The sequence below is a fragment of the Mobula hypostoma genome, chromosome 15 (genome assembly GCF_963921235.1).
Source record: "Mobula hypostoma chromosome 15, sMobHyp1.1, whole genome shotgun sequence".
In the NCBI taxonomy this organism is placed as follows: domain Eukaryota; kingdom Metazoa; phylum Chordata; class Chondrichthyes; order Myliobatiformes; family Myliobatidae; genus Mobula; species Mobula hypostoma.
Window position 1 is genome coordinate 40037306 of NC_086111.1, and position 17775 is coordinate 40055080.

At 38.6% G+C, this 17775-nt stretch overlaps 1 protein-coding gene across 11 annotated transcripts in view; it reads right to left on the reverse strand.

Annotated features, from left to right (window-relative positions):
• LOC134356788 (microphthalmia-associated transcription factor-like) overlaps nt 1-17775 on the reverse strand; it is a 267666-nt gene that overhangs the window by 202410 nt on the left and 47481 nt on the right. Inside the window, exon 1 of one of the 11 annotated variants that reach the window (XM_063067930.1) lies at nt 17460-17482. The exons of 9 other annotated variants lie outside the window; for them this stretch is intronic. The gene's annotated coding sequence lies outside the window, so the exon portion shown is untranslated. Of the gene's footprint in view, nt 1-17034; nt 17374-17459; nt 17483-17775 lie in introns of those variants that run through there. One more of the 11 variants, XM_063067929.1, reaches the window with a different exon arrangement.

Consider the following 17775-nt stretch of genomic DNA (forward strand, 5'->3'; position numbering starts at 1 on the left):
AGTAACTTTCTACAAGTCACAGCCATAAAGTATTTAGAGACATCGTCAATATGCAGATTTAAATTTTACTTCCTGGGCAATATTGCAGTTTGCCCCGATTTTGATTAGCTTTACAAATTAATTCATGCCAATAGCTATTCTGTTCTCAACTTCCTTATCAGATTTAGGTCCTCTGTGATTGATAACATCAAAACTTAAAATTTGTTAGCTCGATCTAGTTCCTACTATCAATTTTCATGTTAATATTGTTGTTGGTCAACTTGGAAGTTAGCACAATTTGTTTCACATAGTGCCTGGTTAAAAAGACCATGCTGGGGAAATAATCACAACAATTAATGTTAAAACTGGCCTCAGTTGAAGAGGGCAAGCATTAAATTGATGCATAACCAGATGTCAGAATCCTATAACCTAAGCTGGAAAACGTGTCTATTGACATTAGGTGAAAATAAGATTGTTCGCCATATTGTTGGACAATATTATGTAGGTACATTGATATAATGACCACTTGTAGTTTTATTGAACTAGATTCTTGGCAGTGAACAAGCAACACAGAAGTAGTGAGTTTAAAGTGATGAAATCAAATTCAATAAATCCATTCAAAGCAAGCTGCTGAATTGATACTAAAACACCATTTTTGATTAAAGGTCTTCAATCTGAACTGTTTATTGTTTTTCTCTCCATAAATGCTGCTAAATGTTTCTACATTTTGTTCTTAAATCATATTTTTAACAATCATCGTTTTGCTTTTGTCGAAATACCTAAACAGCTTTGTTAACAATCTTAACCAAAGTTGGCTCTCAAATCATATCAACAAGGGAGTTAGGTGTTCATTGCCCTGTAGATTGTTGAGCAAAACGGTATAAGTAATCTCACCAGGAAGGGAACTGAAATCACCTTCTTAACAATAAGGGCTGGCCAAAAACGGTGCACTAACAATGACAAGATAAACCTGGGCTAAGAACACATGTATTATGGATGGTACGAGTATGCCCTCAGATGGGAACACAGATGTGGGGGGGGTGTAGATGTTAGAATACTTCATTAGGGTCACACCCAGGCTACATTATAGCACTAAATTAACAAGTCCTTAGTTTTCAAATCTCTTTTATATTCTACTGATCTTCACTGTAATCCCAATTATTATCTAACAAAGGGAATGGGCAAGGTGCATTGAGGGAAGACTACATATTCAAGGAATAAGGGTTAATTTTCAGAGCTAGCTCTGAAAGAAGAGACTCAAGTTCAGCGTGCACAACATCAGAGCTTCTTCACCATATAAACAAAGTCATTCTATATAAAAGGTAGGTTGATGCAACTAACTGCAGTTTCCTTGGCCTGGAACTAAAGGTTTGTGAGTTTAAATTGATGAGAGCAAATAGAAAGTAACACTGTAATATAGGCCTGATTTGTGCCAGCATAGGCCTGCTTCCCAGAGCCTTTCTGTACTTAATCTCTACATCCAGATTATGTTTCTGCCCTGAAGCAACTCATTTAATTGCCTGGCGCCAAATGTTTAAGAGTTTAAGGGGGGAAAGCTCCACCCCAATTCTGCGAACCATCAAGGCTTTTGCTTTGGCATTTTTGGATATCCCTGCAGTGGGAAGTCCGACATCAAGAATGTAGATCAGAAAAGTTTGGCACAGCTCAATCAGCCAGCCTGGGGCTTTGTTGTTTGCCTTTCCTGTTTTGAGTAAAATGCAGGCCATTAATCCTATAGAATTAATACATGATTTACTTTTACAGATTATTTATGCTATTCACCATAAAAAAGGACAAATTTATTCAGCTACATTTGCAGAGCACTCAATAGAAATAGTCTTCTTCATAGCACATTGACCCAAGTTCTGAAAATTTAATCCCACAAAAGATCTATTGTTTACACTGACAGAGGCTTTGTCATCCTTGAAAGAGATTTTGAAAGGATCCATTTTACTCAGTGTAGAGCATAAAAATGTTTACATTTTTCACACAGACATCAACAAAAGCAGCTAGCAAATTGAATCAATTTTGTAATAAATTGTTGCACTGTTAACCAATTCCATTATCTCCGTGGTTACTATTGGTACAACAGGTATATTGTACACATATATTAAGGGCATTGTGTTCATATATGCTGCACAAATTCACTTTCTACTGCTCCTGATATAAAGCAATGACTCTTTCTGTTACAGCACCCACAAAACATTATTAGTACACTAGTGTGCTCTGTTGAATGATAACGTCTCAGAACAAAGATCCACTTCATAATTGTTCTCCTTTGATAACATTGCAGAACTTGTATGCCCTATTGCTTCAGATTTGGCTGTGGTGGGTAATACCCCATAAATGGGTTAAAGCAGATAGCTGTTTCTTGATTTGTGGTCTGAACAGTCCCTGGTTTATAATCTGATGGTTGCATTATCACCTTGAAGCCATACTGCGATTTCCAAACTTCAAGCAACTCCCAAAAATTTTCAGCAAGTAGAAATAATACACAAGTCTACTTGATAATCTCCTGTGGCACTACTTAATGCTGAGCCCAGGACTGAAGACAGATGCAAGATTTAGCTGCTGCGTCTTATCAGTTTTCAGCCCTTGTTTGCCCTTGTATCACTCCTGTTCCGCAAGTCTATGTGGGAAAATGTTCTAGATATACCCAAAGCAAATTAGATGCAAACTGCTGTTGTTCAAGGATGTTCACCTCCAGTGTGCCAATTACTTGCTAGTCACCAGCTGCTCCCATTGGGTAAAGGCCAGGTTGTCAGATTATTAACTGGCACGATAAGAAGTCATTTTTACATTTACTATTGTTTTAATGCTATTTTTGATACAACTTGTTGATACTTTTAAATGCTAAATTTAAATCTGTCTGAAAATAGAATGATACGTACACACAGGAGAAATATGTTAAGACTCTTATAATGATCTCCTGCAAGTTTGGTATAACTATTTGTTTATATTGTAGAATACAGATTGTGCCATGCTGTTTTTAATATAACGGAATTGTAGAAGGCTCCAATCTTCACGTTAATGAATTAACACTACACTAGTGAAGTACAATAGTGATTATGATGTTAATATATTGGGATAAAAAATGATTAGCAACTTACAGAGAATGTTAATGTATCATTTTCCAGTGAGCAAGGTAACTAGCTGGGTGGCAAGGGATAATTTGCTGAGTTCTCAAATGCTTTTGGAGGCATCCGTTAGTCTTGCGAGACCATGGATCTGCACCTGGAAAGTCTTCACTCTCCAGGGTGCAGGCCTGGGCAAGGTTGTATGGAAGACCAGCAGTTGCCCATGCTGCAAGTCTCCCCTCTTCACAACACCAATGTTGTCCAAAGGAAGGGCATTAGGACCCATACAACTTGGCACTAGTGTCGTCGCAGTGCCTTGCTCAAGGATACAACACGTTCCCTCAGCTGGGGCTTGAATTTACGACCTTCAGGTAGCTAGTCCAATGCCTTAACCACTTGGTCATGTGCCCACAAATGTTTACCATCAAAATTAAATGACAAATATGAAGAATTTAAATATATTGAAACAAAATCTGCCTATGATACAAAAATGGGAAGAAAAAAAAGCAATTTGTGAGGAGGCCACACGATCTGCAAAAGGATGGGTTAAACAAGTGGGCGAGAATTTAGCAGATGAAGTATAATGTGAGAAAATATGAAGTTATCCACTTTTTAATGCAAACAAAAATGGAAACGCATGAGAGAATGCTTTCGCAGAGAGGGGTGCAGGTACCCTTGGACATGACACACAAAGTTCATATGCTGATAACGTTGACCTTGTTTCAAGGGGATAATAAACCTGACTCTGATTCTGAATGAAGCATAAAAGTAGTGAAGTCATACTATGGACATTCAGGGCATTGGTGAAACCACCACATAAGTATCTACAAATACTTTATTTCCTTATTTAAGGTGAAGAAATACTAGTTATGGAAACAAAGTAGGAAAAGTTCACTTTGTTATTTCCGGTAGTGAGCAGTTAGCTTATGAGCAAGTCTACATTGATTGAAGCTCAGAACAATGAAATGATTACTTTGAAACACACAGGATTCTGAAGAGACTTGACAAGCATTTTTATGTCTGTTGTGAGGACACAGACTAGAACTGGTCAACCATTTAATACAGAGATGAGAAATTTCTTCTCTCTGAGATGACATTGAATCTTCACATCCTGCACCCCGGAAAACTGAGGAGGCAGATTTTTGAACATATACATGACTAAGATAACTTTCTTCATAGAAGTCAAAGATTACAAAAAGACAGGAAGTCGAGGCAGAGGTCAAATCAGCTTTGATCTTACTGAAAGACAGAGCAGACTGAAGGGGCCTGCTAATTTGTAATTACAAAACTACAGATCACACCCAAGAACTTACACATGAAAATCAGGGACAGTAATTAAACCATAAAACACAAATGTCCTGTTCAGTACAGATTCCATTCATTTTTCATAAATATCATAACTGCAGTTCAATGTACTGTTATATGACTAGATACACAGGAATAAATAAGTTTTAAAATTAATGAAGATGTAAAGCCAAAACCATTAAAATCACTGCTTAATATCCTGTACATAGTTTACATCAGGTGCTAATTCCATTCTATGGAATTCACTGAGTGGGAACGTGAGGACTATATTGTATATTTTTTTAAATAAAGCAATAGATTTTTCTTCTCAGGAAAGTACAATCATGTCATACTCTTGGGAATATTCACACTGCAAAGGTGAAACATATCACCAACAGGTGTAAATATCAAATTCCATCGTACAAGGTATAATATTAAACACTCCAATACTAGAACATGGTGTTAACAACAGACTGAGTTTGCTACTCATCTACATGTTAAGTACAGATTTCCTTTTAACCAATCCACTAGTGTCAACTTGCCAGTAAGTAATAACCAAATCCTAATTTGCAAGTTCCTAGGAAATAACAGGACCTAATGCCACATAAGGTGGGGGTGGAGGAAAACTGTGTTAAATTGAACATGACCCATCAACAAAATAGCTCATCAAGGATGCTCTGACAGCCAGCTAAGCATGTTTATCCAACTATCAAAAGTGACGAATATTATGAATTTTCATAACATTGAGGACCCTTTATGTTTAAAAATGGTAAAAAAAATAGATTAACACATCCAGGAGAAATTAAAGTATTTTCTTAAACTCAACTAATTTAAAAGGGGAAGTTAATACATTACTTATCACAGGCAGCCATTCCTCAGTTTTCAATTGAATTCATTTGCTGTCTTGTGTGTCTGGTCTAAACTAGAGCAAGTTCAGCAAAAAGATTGCCCAGTGTACCTGCTGGGGTATTGCAGCAGGTTTGTACTCTGCTGCTAGACTACACAACAAGATTCACCAGTGGAGAGGAGTGGACAAACATCAGGGAAAAGCACCCTACTTGGGGACTTCTGCATGGGAATCCAAAAATTGCAAGTAGATAAATGCTTGCAACTCAGCAAGGAACTGCTGTCCTTTCCCAGCAGGTTTTAGCCCACTAACAAAGTATAGTACATTGCTTGCAAACGTGGCACACATATTAATAATTTACCTCCAGAAGAAACAGGAAAGGGGAAGCTTTGAAACTAAAGCTAATTAAAAGGGTTGGGCTTCCTGTTTCTTGTACTGTTAATTTTACTGTTTCCTCAAATTAATATACTCCTTATAAATAAATTGTTAAACGTTCCCTAATTGCAGCAGTTAAACACATCAGACACTGTGTGTAAATTTCAATAAAAAAATTAATTGGCGAAGCATACTGGGAGTTTTCTACTTTATTTGAGCCTTAAGTGACCGCAGAATCCTAGAAATGCAACGGTCATATTACTTATTTTCTAAACTGTTGCAAACCAGCTCCATGATGGTGTTCATTGGTCGCGACAAAAAACAATATGTCTTTCTGAGGCTTACAGTCAAGAACAACTTCAGAGACTTGAATAAAATCCAAACCGCTATTTCAGTGAGGTATGGAAGGAGTTCTGCATTTTCAATGGTGTTATCTTTTAGATAAGAAACTCAACCAGTGACAATCTTCTTTTCAAATTCATTTTAGAAATCCCAAGAAACTATTTTGAAGAGCAAGTGAGTACCACCAGATGACTTGACCACTGGTCATTCATTACTCAACATCTAGTCATAATTACATTATAGAAGCTGGTAGTGTTTGGCTGCAGATTCAAACTTGTGTTCTTTGGTTATCACCACATATAGTATACTACCACTCAAAGCAAACTGTGAAGGTGTAATTAATTTCTATTTTGTTCAAAGAGATCTATTTGTGAGAAGCACACTGGTAGCACAGAAACACAGTGGTTAATACAACGCCTTACAAGACAGGTGACCCAAGCTCAATTCCTGCCACTATCTGTAAGGAGTTTGTACATTCTCCCCATCACTGCATGGGTTTCCTCCAGGTCCTCCGTTCTCCTCCCACAGTCCAAAGACAGACCAGTTGGTAGGTTAATTGGTCATTGTAAACTGTCCCATGATTAGGCTAGGATTAAATTGGGGAATTGCTGGGCAACATGGCTCGAAGGGCTGGAAAGGCCTATTCCACACTGTATCTCAATAATAGTAATCATTTTTGACAACGTTAATCAAAACTTCAGGAGAAGCAGTTATCAAAGCACAGAGAGATCATGGAATAGGTGATCAGATTCAGAATCAGGTTTAATATCACTGGCATAAGTTGTGAAATTTGTTGTTACGCAGCAGCGGTACATTGTAATACATAATAAAAATATTATTGTAAATTACTGTAATATACATATATTTTTAAAGTTAAATTAAGTAAGGAATGCAAAGTGAGGTGGTGTTCATAGGTTCAAGATCCATTCAGAAACCTGACAGCAGAGGGGAAGAGTAATAGAATAATAACCATCACAGAATCAATGAAAGACCACCCAACTTGGGCATTCAACCAGAGTGCAGAATGCAAGAAACTGGGCAAATACAAAATGCAAGAAATAGTATTAATAATAATAAATAAACAAGCAATAAGTATCGAGAACATGAGATGAAGAGTTCTTGAAACTGAGTCCATTGGTTGTGGGAAAATTTCAACGATGGGGCAAGAGAAGTTATCCCCTTTGGTCCAAGAGCCGGTTGGTTGAGGGGTAGTAACTGTTCCTGAACATGGTGGTGTGAGTCCTGAGGCTCCTGTACCTTCTTCCTGATGGCAGTAGCAAGAAGAGAGCATATCCTGGGTGTTGGGGGTCCCTGATGATAGATGTTGCTTTTCTGTAACAGTGTTCCATGTAGATGTGCTAAATTGTGGGAAGGGCTTCACCCATGATAGATTGGGCTGTATCCGTTACTTTTTGTGGGATTTTCTATTCAAGGGCATTGGTGTTTCCATACCAGGCTATGATGCAACCAGGTAATATACTCTCCACTATACATGTATAGAAGTTTGTCAAAGTTTTAAATGTCATACCATATAGCTGTAAACTCCTATGGAAGTACAGGCATTGCTGCCCTTTCTTTGTAATTGCACTTATGTGGTGGCCCCATGACAGCTCCTCTGAAATAATAACACCAAGGAATTTAAAGCTGATGACTCTCTCCACTTCTAATCCCCTAATGAGGACTGGCTCATGAATGTTTGGTTTCCTTCTCCTGGAGTCAATAATCAGCTCCTTGGTCTTGCTGGCCTTGAGTAAGAGGTTATTGTTATGGCACCACCCTGCCAGATTTCCAATCTCCCTCCTATATGCTGATTGATCACCACCTTTGATTCGACCTACAACAGTGGTGTCATCAGCAAACTTGAATATGGCAATGGAGCTGTGCTTAGCTACACTTTTATGAGTGTAGTGTGAGTAGAGCAGGGGGATAAACACACAGCCTTTTGGTGCACCATTGTGATGAAGAATGTGGAAGAGATATTGTTGTCAATCTGATCTGACTGAGGTGTGTGTGTGAGGAAATCCAGGATCCAACTGCACAAGGAGGTATTGAGGCCAAGGTCTTGAAGCTTATTGATTAGTTTTGAGGGAATGATGGTATTGATTGCTGAACCGTAGTCGATAAAGAACATCCTGATATATGCACGTTTGGCGTCCAGATGTTCCAGGATGAGTGAAGAGCCAATGACATGGCATCTACCGTGAACCTACTGCTCTGGTGGGGCAAGTTGCTCCTCAGACAGGAGTTGATGTCTTATTACCACCCTCTCAAAACACTTCATCACTCTGGATACAAATGCCATCGGACAATAGTCATTACGGCAGGTCACCATGCTCTTCTAGGGAAAAGGTATAATTGAGCCTGTTTGAACCAGGTGGGTACCACAGAATGCCAAAGCGAGAGATTAAATATCTCATGGTTAGTATTAGTTCCTTCAGCAACTAGGATTCATTCCATTGAAATCTGATCTACTTTAAGTCGTTAGCCCATTTGGGTATCGATTTAACAAATCCAGCAGCTCAATTATCCCAAAAACCAAACAATTGCAGGTGGTGAAAATCTGAGAGAAAACAAATCTGAAAAAAAAAACAAATCCTGAAGAAGTTCAGTTAGGTAGCAACACACACAAAACAGGCAGCATAAGGGCAGCATCTCAGAAAGGCAGTGTTCATTATTAAGGACGTCCAGCATCCAGGGCACGCCCTTTTCTCACTGTTACCATCAGGAAGGAGGTACAGAAGCCTAAAGGCACATACTCAGCGATTCAGGAACAGCTTCTTCCCCTCTGCCAACCGATTCCTAAATGGACATTGAATCTTTGGACACTACCTCACTTTTTTTTTTAAATATACAGTGTTTCTGTTTTTGCACGTTTTTTAAATCTATTCAAAAGATGCAATTGATTTAGTTGTTTATTTATTATCATTATTTTTATTTTATTTATTATTGTTTTCTCTCTCTGCTAGATTATGTATTGCATTGAACCGCTGCTGCTAAGTTAACAAATTTCACATCACATGCCAGTGATAATAAACCTGATTCTGATTGTGATTCTGAAATAGTTGACGTTTTGGGCAAAGACTCTTCTTCAAGACTGAAATGAAAAGGAGAAAGACACCAGAATAAAAAGGTGGGGGAAGGAGAAGGAGGATAGCTAGAAGGTGTTAGATGAAATCAGATTGGTGAGAAAGGTAAAGGGCTGGAGAAGAAGCAATCTGATAGGAGAGAAGAGTGGACCATAGGTGAAAGGGAAGGAGGAGGGGACCCACGGGGAGGTGATAGGCAGGTGAGAAGCAGTTAAAAAGCCTGAGTTGGGAATAGAAGAAAAGGGAAGGGGAAGGGAAAATTATTTTACCCAGATGGAATACAAGGAGTGGCCTCATCTTGACATAAAAGGAGGCCATGGACTGACATATTGGAATGGGAATGAGAACTGGAATTAAAATGTTTGGACACAGGGAAGTTCCACTTCTGGCAGATCAAGCAGAGGTGCTCAATGAAGCGGTCCCCCAATTTACAATGGGGCTCACCTGTGTAGAAGAGGCCACACCATGAGCACTGGACGCTATAGATGACCCCAGGAGATTCACTGATGAAGCGCTGCCTTACCTGTTTGTGGCCCTGAATGGAGGTGTGGGAGGAGGTGAATGAGCAGATGTAACATCTCGGCTGCTTGCAGACATGAGTGCCAGGAGGGAGACCAGTGGTGAGGGACGAATGGACAAGCAAATCATGGAGGGAGCATTCCTTGCAGAAAGGGGAGTATGGAGGTAAAGATATGTTTAATGGAAGGATCCTTTTGGAGATGGCAGAAGGCAGCATGAGTGGAGGTCCATGTGGTGCTTGTCCTGCTATGTCCTTTTAGGTTTTTCGCTAAAAAAAATTTGAACTTTCTCTGCAGCTTCTTCTTAGTTAAAGCCAAAAAAAACATTGTATTTGAAAGACATTATGTTTTGATGAATGCAACTCTGTACTTAAATCATTCTCAACATTCAAAATAAGCCAACCTTTTACTCACTCCGTTTTTGTAAACCAGGCAAGATGAATTTTCAACATCAAAAATTAATTAATTACTGTCGATGACAATGGTGGAAAACATGAAGCATGTTTATATTACCCTGTTCACAATTTTAATAGCATCTACTTGTAGAAGCTAATTTGCTGACACCACCTAATGCTTGAAACACACTTATATGTTTAAGAAAAAGAGAAAAATCAACAATAAACAGAATAGAGTTTTCTAGAACATCTCAAATAATTCCACAGATTCTCCAGCTGACAATCAGCCTGCAGATAGGCACACCAGAAAGGTACATAGGGAAGAACTAATGGGGGAATCTGTTTGAAAGTGGCAGGACAGAGGAAGATGGCAGTCAAGAATATGAACAGAGATTGGCAAAGGATGGTGAAAAGGATGCTAGAAAGATCTTAGACTAATGAAGCAGTGGCTAGGATGCATTCTCAAAGAGGCAAAGTATTAAACAGCTGGTTGTTGGATTTTGGGAATCATTCCTACCCTCCCTGGTCTACGAGGAGCAGCACAAAGGAAATCCTATGGATGCAACTCTTATTGCCTGCTTGGTTTCCCCAAGGCAAATGAATCTCAGTCAGTTTGTGCTTTACATACACAAAATACCAGTTAAATATTGAGGCAGAAAGCTTGCGTACAAAGTTTTGACAACTGTCCAGAGTTGCCAAGAAAGGATTTGTCACCCTGCTCCATTAAAACTAGCGCAGGCTGTTCAGGTTTCAGATTTCCAGCATCTGCAGGTCTTTGATTTTGAATTATTGCACAGAAAATAGGAATACTGCTTTCCTACAAGATGCAGTGGCAAAAATTTCCAGTATATATATATATTTTTAAAGAGAACACAAAATCAAATAGAGATATATGACTTACCAAGTATTATATAAATATATACACATACACTTATTGACATTCGCATTTAAAGAGTGTTATTTAATTATGTTATACAGCATGGAGACTCAACCATGCCTATTTATCCTACTCCCATTTGCCAGCAAGCAGGCTGTAACACCCCCCCCCCCAAGCATACTTGTCCAACACACGCTGATGAAGTCATGATGAAGGGTCTCAACCTGAAGCTTCCTATTTTTTATTCCTTTCCATATCCAGCATCTGCACAATCTCTTGTGTTTCTGTTTCACTTGTCCAATATTCATTAACGTTTTAATTCTATCTGCCTCCACCACCATCTCAGACAGCTTCTTTCATTTACTCACCGTGCGAAAAACTTACCCCTTAGATTCCCTTTAAATCTCTCCCCTCTCACCTAAGCCGATGTCCTCTAGTTTCAGACTCCTACACCTTAGCAAAAAAGACTGCAGTTAACTCTCCTATCCATGCCTTATATTATTTTATAAACCTCTACGAGGTCACACCTCAGCTTCCTGCGCTCCACAGAAAACAGTCCCAGCCTAACTAGTCTCTTAAACCCTCCAGTCTTGATAACATGCTTGTGAATCTTTCCTGCACCTTCTGCAGCTTATTTTTCCTATCAAGTGGTGACCAGACTACACTCAACACTTCACCTGCAATCTAATCAGCATTTTGTACAACATCATGTCCCAACACTTGTACTTAATGCCACAGCCAATAAAAGCAAACATGCCATATCCCTTCTTCATCACCCTCTCTACTTATGGTCTTACTTTCAGGAAACTATGTACATGTACCCCTAAGTCTTTCTATTCACCAATACTCTGCCTTTCACCGTGCATGTCCTGCCTTCATTCACCATCATTATGTGCCATGCCGTACAACATGGTCTTTGACCATGACTGTTCTTGGCAAAAAATTTTCTACAGAAGTGGTTTCCCATTGCCTTCATCTGGGCAGGGTCTTTACAAGACTGGTGACCCCAGCCATTATTCAATACTCTTCGGCGATTGTCTGCCTGGTGTCATGGTCGCAAAAACAGGACTTGTGATTGGCACAAACTGCTCATATGACCATCCACCACCTGCTCCTATGTCTTCACGTGATCCTGATCAGGGATCAGTGGTGGGAACCTACAAGTACCTGGGGGTGCACCTGGACAACAGACTAGAGTGGAGCACCAACACAGAAGATGGGTACAAGAAGGGCCAGAGTCACCTGCACTTCCTGAGGAGACTGAGGTCCTTTGGAGTATGCAAGCCTCTGCTTCACATGTTCTACCAGTCTGTTGTCACCAGTACGATCTTCTATGAGGTGGTTTGCTGGGGCAATGGCATCAACACAGATGATGCCAGCAGGCTCAATTTACTGATTAGAAAGGCTGGCTCTATTATCAGAGTCAAACTGGACATACTGGAGGTAGTGGTAGAACAAAGAACCCTCCGGAAAGACCTGACAATTCTGGACAATGTTTCTCGCCTCCTGCATGCCAATTTGGCTGAACAGAGGAGCACTTACGGTAATAGACAAGGATAACTGCGCTGCTCCAAAAGGCGGAATATGAGGTCATTCTTACCCTCAGCATCAGGCTCAATAAAGAGTCAACCTATAGCTGGGGAAGTGATCTTGTAATCTTTGACGTGTAAATCATTTACAACTTATTTTTAGGTAATTTATTTTTATTCTTTCTTACTTCCCTTCCAATATTTGTATACCTGTGCACTTGTAATGCCACTGTGACATTGTAATTTCGTTTGGGATCAATGAAGTACCTATCTATCAATCAAAGAAGATGCGACAAGGGTGAACTAAGGGCTAGCTGTGGCAAGGAGTGCCTTACGGCTCCTTTGGAAGAGATGTACTGTATCTCCACTCCACTACCCTCATTAAACTTCCCAAATTACATTGCTTGTTAGAGTTAAAATACATCAACAAATTCTTTTCCCACTTTACCCAGTTGATCAATACCTTGCTGTTTAAAAATTCCCAACTACTGTATAAATGAGTATTTTTCCAATCACTACAAACATAAAGTTCTTCTTCCACACCTTTTTCATCCCTGGACTTTCATTCGTGGGCCACAACTGTGAGACTCATCTATTATTGAAACTAAAGCTTTATTTTCCATCTGCTACTGGAAGTAAAGGAAAAACTTATTTGCTTTATAAAATGCAATAGAGTAGATTCCGGTCGATTGGGACACATTGAGACCAGTACGTTTTGGCCCAATTAAATGGCTGCCCCAATAAGGCAAAGTTTCATGGAAATAGTCAAAAAGGTATAAAAGAGAGAAACTACCACTTAACTGAGTAACAAATTAACTATTTAAGTGAAATACAAAACAAAATCAATGCTACTACAGTACTATAAAACTTCATTAATTCTGAAGAAGGGTCTAGGCATAAATAATCAACTGTTTGTTAATGTTCATAGATGCTGCCTGATGTACTGAGTTCCTCCAGCATTTTGCGTGTGTTGCCTTAATTCCTAATAGTTACTCATGGAGAGATTCATCTGCTATGTGCTGCCATGTATGGGGTGTCAAGGGAGGGTAGCACCTCAGTTAAAGGGCTTGTTGTGTCCATTCTGGGCCAGCTTAGGCACCTTTGGTCCCACTGGGCACTCAGCTCTCACCTGTGGCTCTAAGTAGTTGTTTACATGTAACAGTGGCCACACCCTAGTACAGGGTTTTGACAGGTGGGCTAAACTAGGTGAGGTAGGGACATGTGAAATCAACTCCGGAGAACCGAGTGGATGAGATCAACAGTGAGATCCAATGGCCGAGAAGGCAGTTCTGCAATGCTTCGTGGAGAGCGAAGGGCATGATAAGGCACAGAAGAAGTCATGGTTATCCACTGCCATCCAACCAAAGATGACACCAGTTTGTGATGGCTACTCATGCCATTGGACCCAGACTTCCGAGGATGAGAGAGTAGAACTGTCCGAGTGCAATAGTTTTTCCACCTTTCCCCACTGGTTTCACTATCACCGTTGGATACGATGGACTGCTGTGTTCTTATGATTGACTGTAAATGAACAGAATTACTACATACACCCAGTCCAGGTAATAGACTGTCTTCACACAATCCTTTTGATGGTTGCATCCTCCAAATCTTCATTTTCAAGGTAACATTCGAGATGATTGCTGATACCTTCAAATTCTTCATAGCCCCTAACCTGTTGAAGTGGTGAAATCATTCCCCTCCGTTTCTGGCATCTTCAAGCTGGAATACTGAAACTGCAGTGAGCAAATCAATCCTAAATTGTCTTATCACTTATTTCTCATCAACTATCAATGACATAAGTCACAGCTTTTTTAAAACAACACACAAAAATGATCCCATTTTAAAACTATTTGCTCCAAGCACTGTGTAGTATCTAATGACCACATATGTTTACATGACTGATGCTAGTTAGAAACAGTTTGGCAACTATCTCCTGTCCCAATTAAGGAGTGCAGTTTCCCAAATAAACAAAGGTAATCCCGGCTATTATTTCAATTAACTTCTGTTCTTTAAGCAGTCCAAATAAACGGCTGTCCCATTTAACCAATAGACTGATTAATCAGAATTCGCTGTACTTTCAATTTGAAGTTTTATTTAGTTTTGGAGAAAGACTTCACAGTCAAGGCTAGAACTTATTGCCACATCCCATCATTCTCAGAAGGCAATGGTGTTGAGCAACTCTTGAACTGTGGTAGCCCTCTTCGTGAATATACTTCCACAGTGCTGTTGCATATGGAGTTCCAAGATTTCGACACATTGATGATAAAGGACTGACAATCTATTTATAAATTCGTATAATGTGGGCAGATGGTGGGGCTGTTCCCATGTGTCTATTGCCTTTGTCCTACTAGGCTGGGTGGAACGGATGGTGAAATTTGCAACCAGCCATCAAACAGCTGAAAAGTGAGTGATTTTATTAAGCAAACAACTCATGTGAAATGGAAGTTTCCAATAAAACCAAAATATTGGAGCAAATTATTTATACTTTTTTTTTGAACTATTGTCTTCCATTCCTCCAATCTAAACGCCACTCTTGAATTTGGCAAAAATGTGCAAGAAAATTTCTTGATCTCAGCTCCATTAAGTAACAAAAATGCTGTTTCTGCCAAATTATGGAAGACAAAGAAAAAGGAAGCTTTTTGTTTTCCAGTAGCATTTGCTTGACATACCTCTTTCAGGATGATGTTGATTTTGCTTAGTAGTGCAAATCGCCTACCTATTTTATATCTATACCAGTAAGAAAAACTCAAAATATATTGCTTTAATTCCCTACTTGGTAACTACCCAACATAGGCAAAAGTTATTAGAGGAGATGTTAAATAACAAAATACATTCATGCATTTAAAACAGAAAATTAAATTCAATTAGGTGCTATGAAAATGGGTTTGGCATAATCACACAGATCCCTTAAATAGGTACGTGGTACACAAATGCAATCTAATGACTCAGTCTACAGTAATGTGCATGCATAACCAGTGGTTGAAGATAAATAATCCAGCTGTCTATATCATTCAACTTATGATGCCGGTCCCATTAATAAACAGAGATTTGTAATGTCAACATATCTTGAATCTGTAACTCTCAAGTGCCACTGCTTCTTTGACTCTGATTTTCACTGACACACGATCCTAAAGATAGCATCCGAAAAGGTTAGGAAAATGGAATTCAACTTTCTGTGTTCCAGCAAGGTCACAATTATGTTTCATACTAAACAGCTTCTTCAGTAACATCTGTGATTTGCATTTGTGCTCAACTCAACCTCCAAATTTCCCAATACTAAATCAATGCTTAAAATAAAACATCGAACTTAATAACCTGATGGAATAACCCATTCAAAGCTTTACTAATTGTATTCACACATTCATAACCAAAAAAAATCATACCCAATTTTTTTTTGTTAAAATTGAAGCTTAACAGCAAAGTTACATCCTATCGTAGCTCTTTAGAAAAAGAAATAAGTGTGCAAAAATGAGAATTTATGATGACTATCAAAAGAGTTCATGTCTAAATATTTGCAATTTGAATATACAATTCATACATAACAAGAGTATCACTCATAGCTTATCCTTTACTGATTCATGCATCAAAAGAAACTAAAAACATTAACAGTATGTATGTCTTGATGACATTAATCACCTTTCCCTAATTGTCCTTGAATAAGTAGTGCGAAGCTGCATCCTTGAACTACTGGAGTCATTCAAGTTCTGGAACATCCACAGAGAATTAACTCAGTTGTCTTACATGAGCAGATATTAATATTCATAATCTGGTCTTGCTGCACCTTGGCCAACTTTTGACTTGAACACTTTTGGAATAAAAGCAATCCTTATTTATCCATGGTTGTTCCACCATTCACAGTAAAGGTTTTAAATGAGAAAATAGCCTCTGTCCTACAAAAATAAACCTAACATTTATATACAATAAAAATGATATTTCAAAAGATATCACGACTCCTCAAAATATTGAAGATCCTATTTAACTACCTTTAAATAATATTTTAAATACTTTTGATTTCATATTTTGTTCCAGTAATCACAATAATCATACTTTATTTTTGAAGCTGATACTTCTATGGCGTTTAATTTTTTTTTTGAATTTAAAGACAGGCTCTACAATTCTTATGCTTTACTTGTTCGGCAGGGAGCAGAATATCAATTTTGTGAACTTAATCAAGAACAAACAAAAAAAATCACAAAATTGATCACATAATTAAAATAAAAATAATGAAATAAATAGGAAACAAGAGATTAAATTATGTAAATTGGACCAAAGGGACTTCCTCCCAGTCAGGCCGGAAGCATTGTAGATTACGCTTTCACCAATAAAATACAGGACAACAATAATGAGAGCTGAATGAATCGTTACAAGATCCATTACAAGAGGATCTATTTAAATGTGGTTCAAATTAGTAATGGAAATTGCTCTCTAAGGTACTTGAAAATGTTTTTTAAAAATCCAAGAAGCATACTCCCACCATCAAATTAGATTTAAGTGTTTAAGCTAGAAATAAACAGGATAACAAACACAAAATGATGAAGGAACTCAGCAGATCAGGCAGCAGGTATATAAATGAAAAAGCAGTCGATGTTTTAGGCAGAGACACCTCATCAGGGCTTATGTATAGTAAATAAACAGGATAGTTTTCTATGTGGTTGGACTGATGGTATCGACATCTCAAAGTACATTTCAAAATAATGACAACAAGTACGTGCATAGCTAGAGCACCTGGATGAAGAGGGCTAGGATGGATCATCTTGGACCTAGCCTGCTGCCTGCTCTCACCATCCATATTCACCACTTCTCGACGCAGGTGGTCAATCCAATTGGTTATCCTTCACCAACAAGGCAGAACAGGTCTTAAGTGACAAGTTGATTGCAATAGCATAACTTTGAATTCCCATCCATAAGTACGTTGTAACTCACAGCTTATCAAAGGCTATTGATCAGCTTTGCCACTGATGGTTAGAGGTACTTAAAGACAAGTAAACCAATTTTAATAATATAAAGACAAAAAAAAACTAATACTCAGAAATAAAGTAATCCAACCTCAACCACTTATCTTTAGCGACAGGCTAATAAATGGGGACGCCATCTGCAAAAGAGCAATCTCTGGTGTCAAGTTAAGGATTGGATGTGAAGTACATCACCACCTTCTCTTACACTACGGTGTCATCCGAGCTTCATTGAACACTCATATGCTTCATTGTGAATGTGGGGAATTTCAGAATGTTAATAGCTGGTGATTCGCTGTAGTCACTAGTTGGAGAGGAGCATGATTCAGCTTGTTAGTATGTTCTCAGCCTTTGATAAGGTGCCATATTCCTATGGTACAGTTGAAGACAAACTACAATGTGCTTCAAGGAGTCAAAAGATTCAAGGTACATTTATTATCAAAGTATGTGTGTAGTATGCAACCTTGAGATTTGTCTTCTCACAGGCAGCCATGAAAGGAAGAAAAGCCATGAA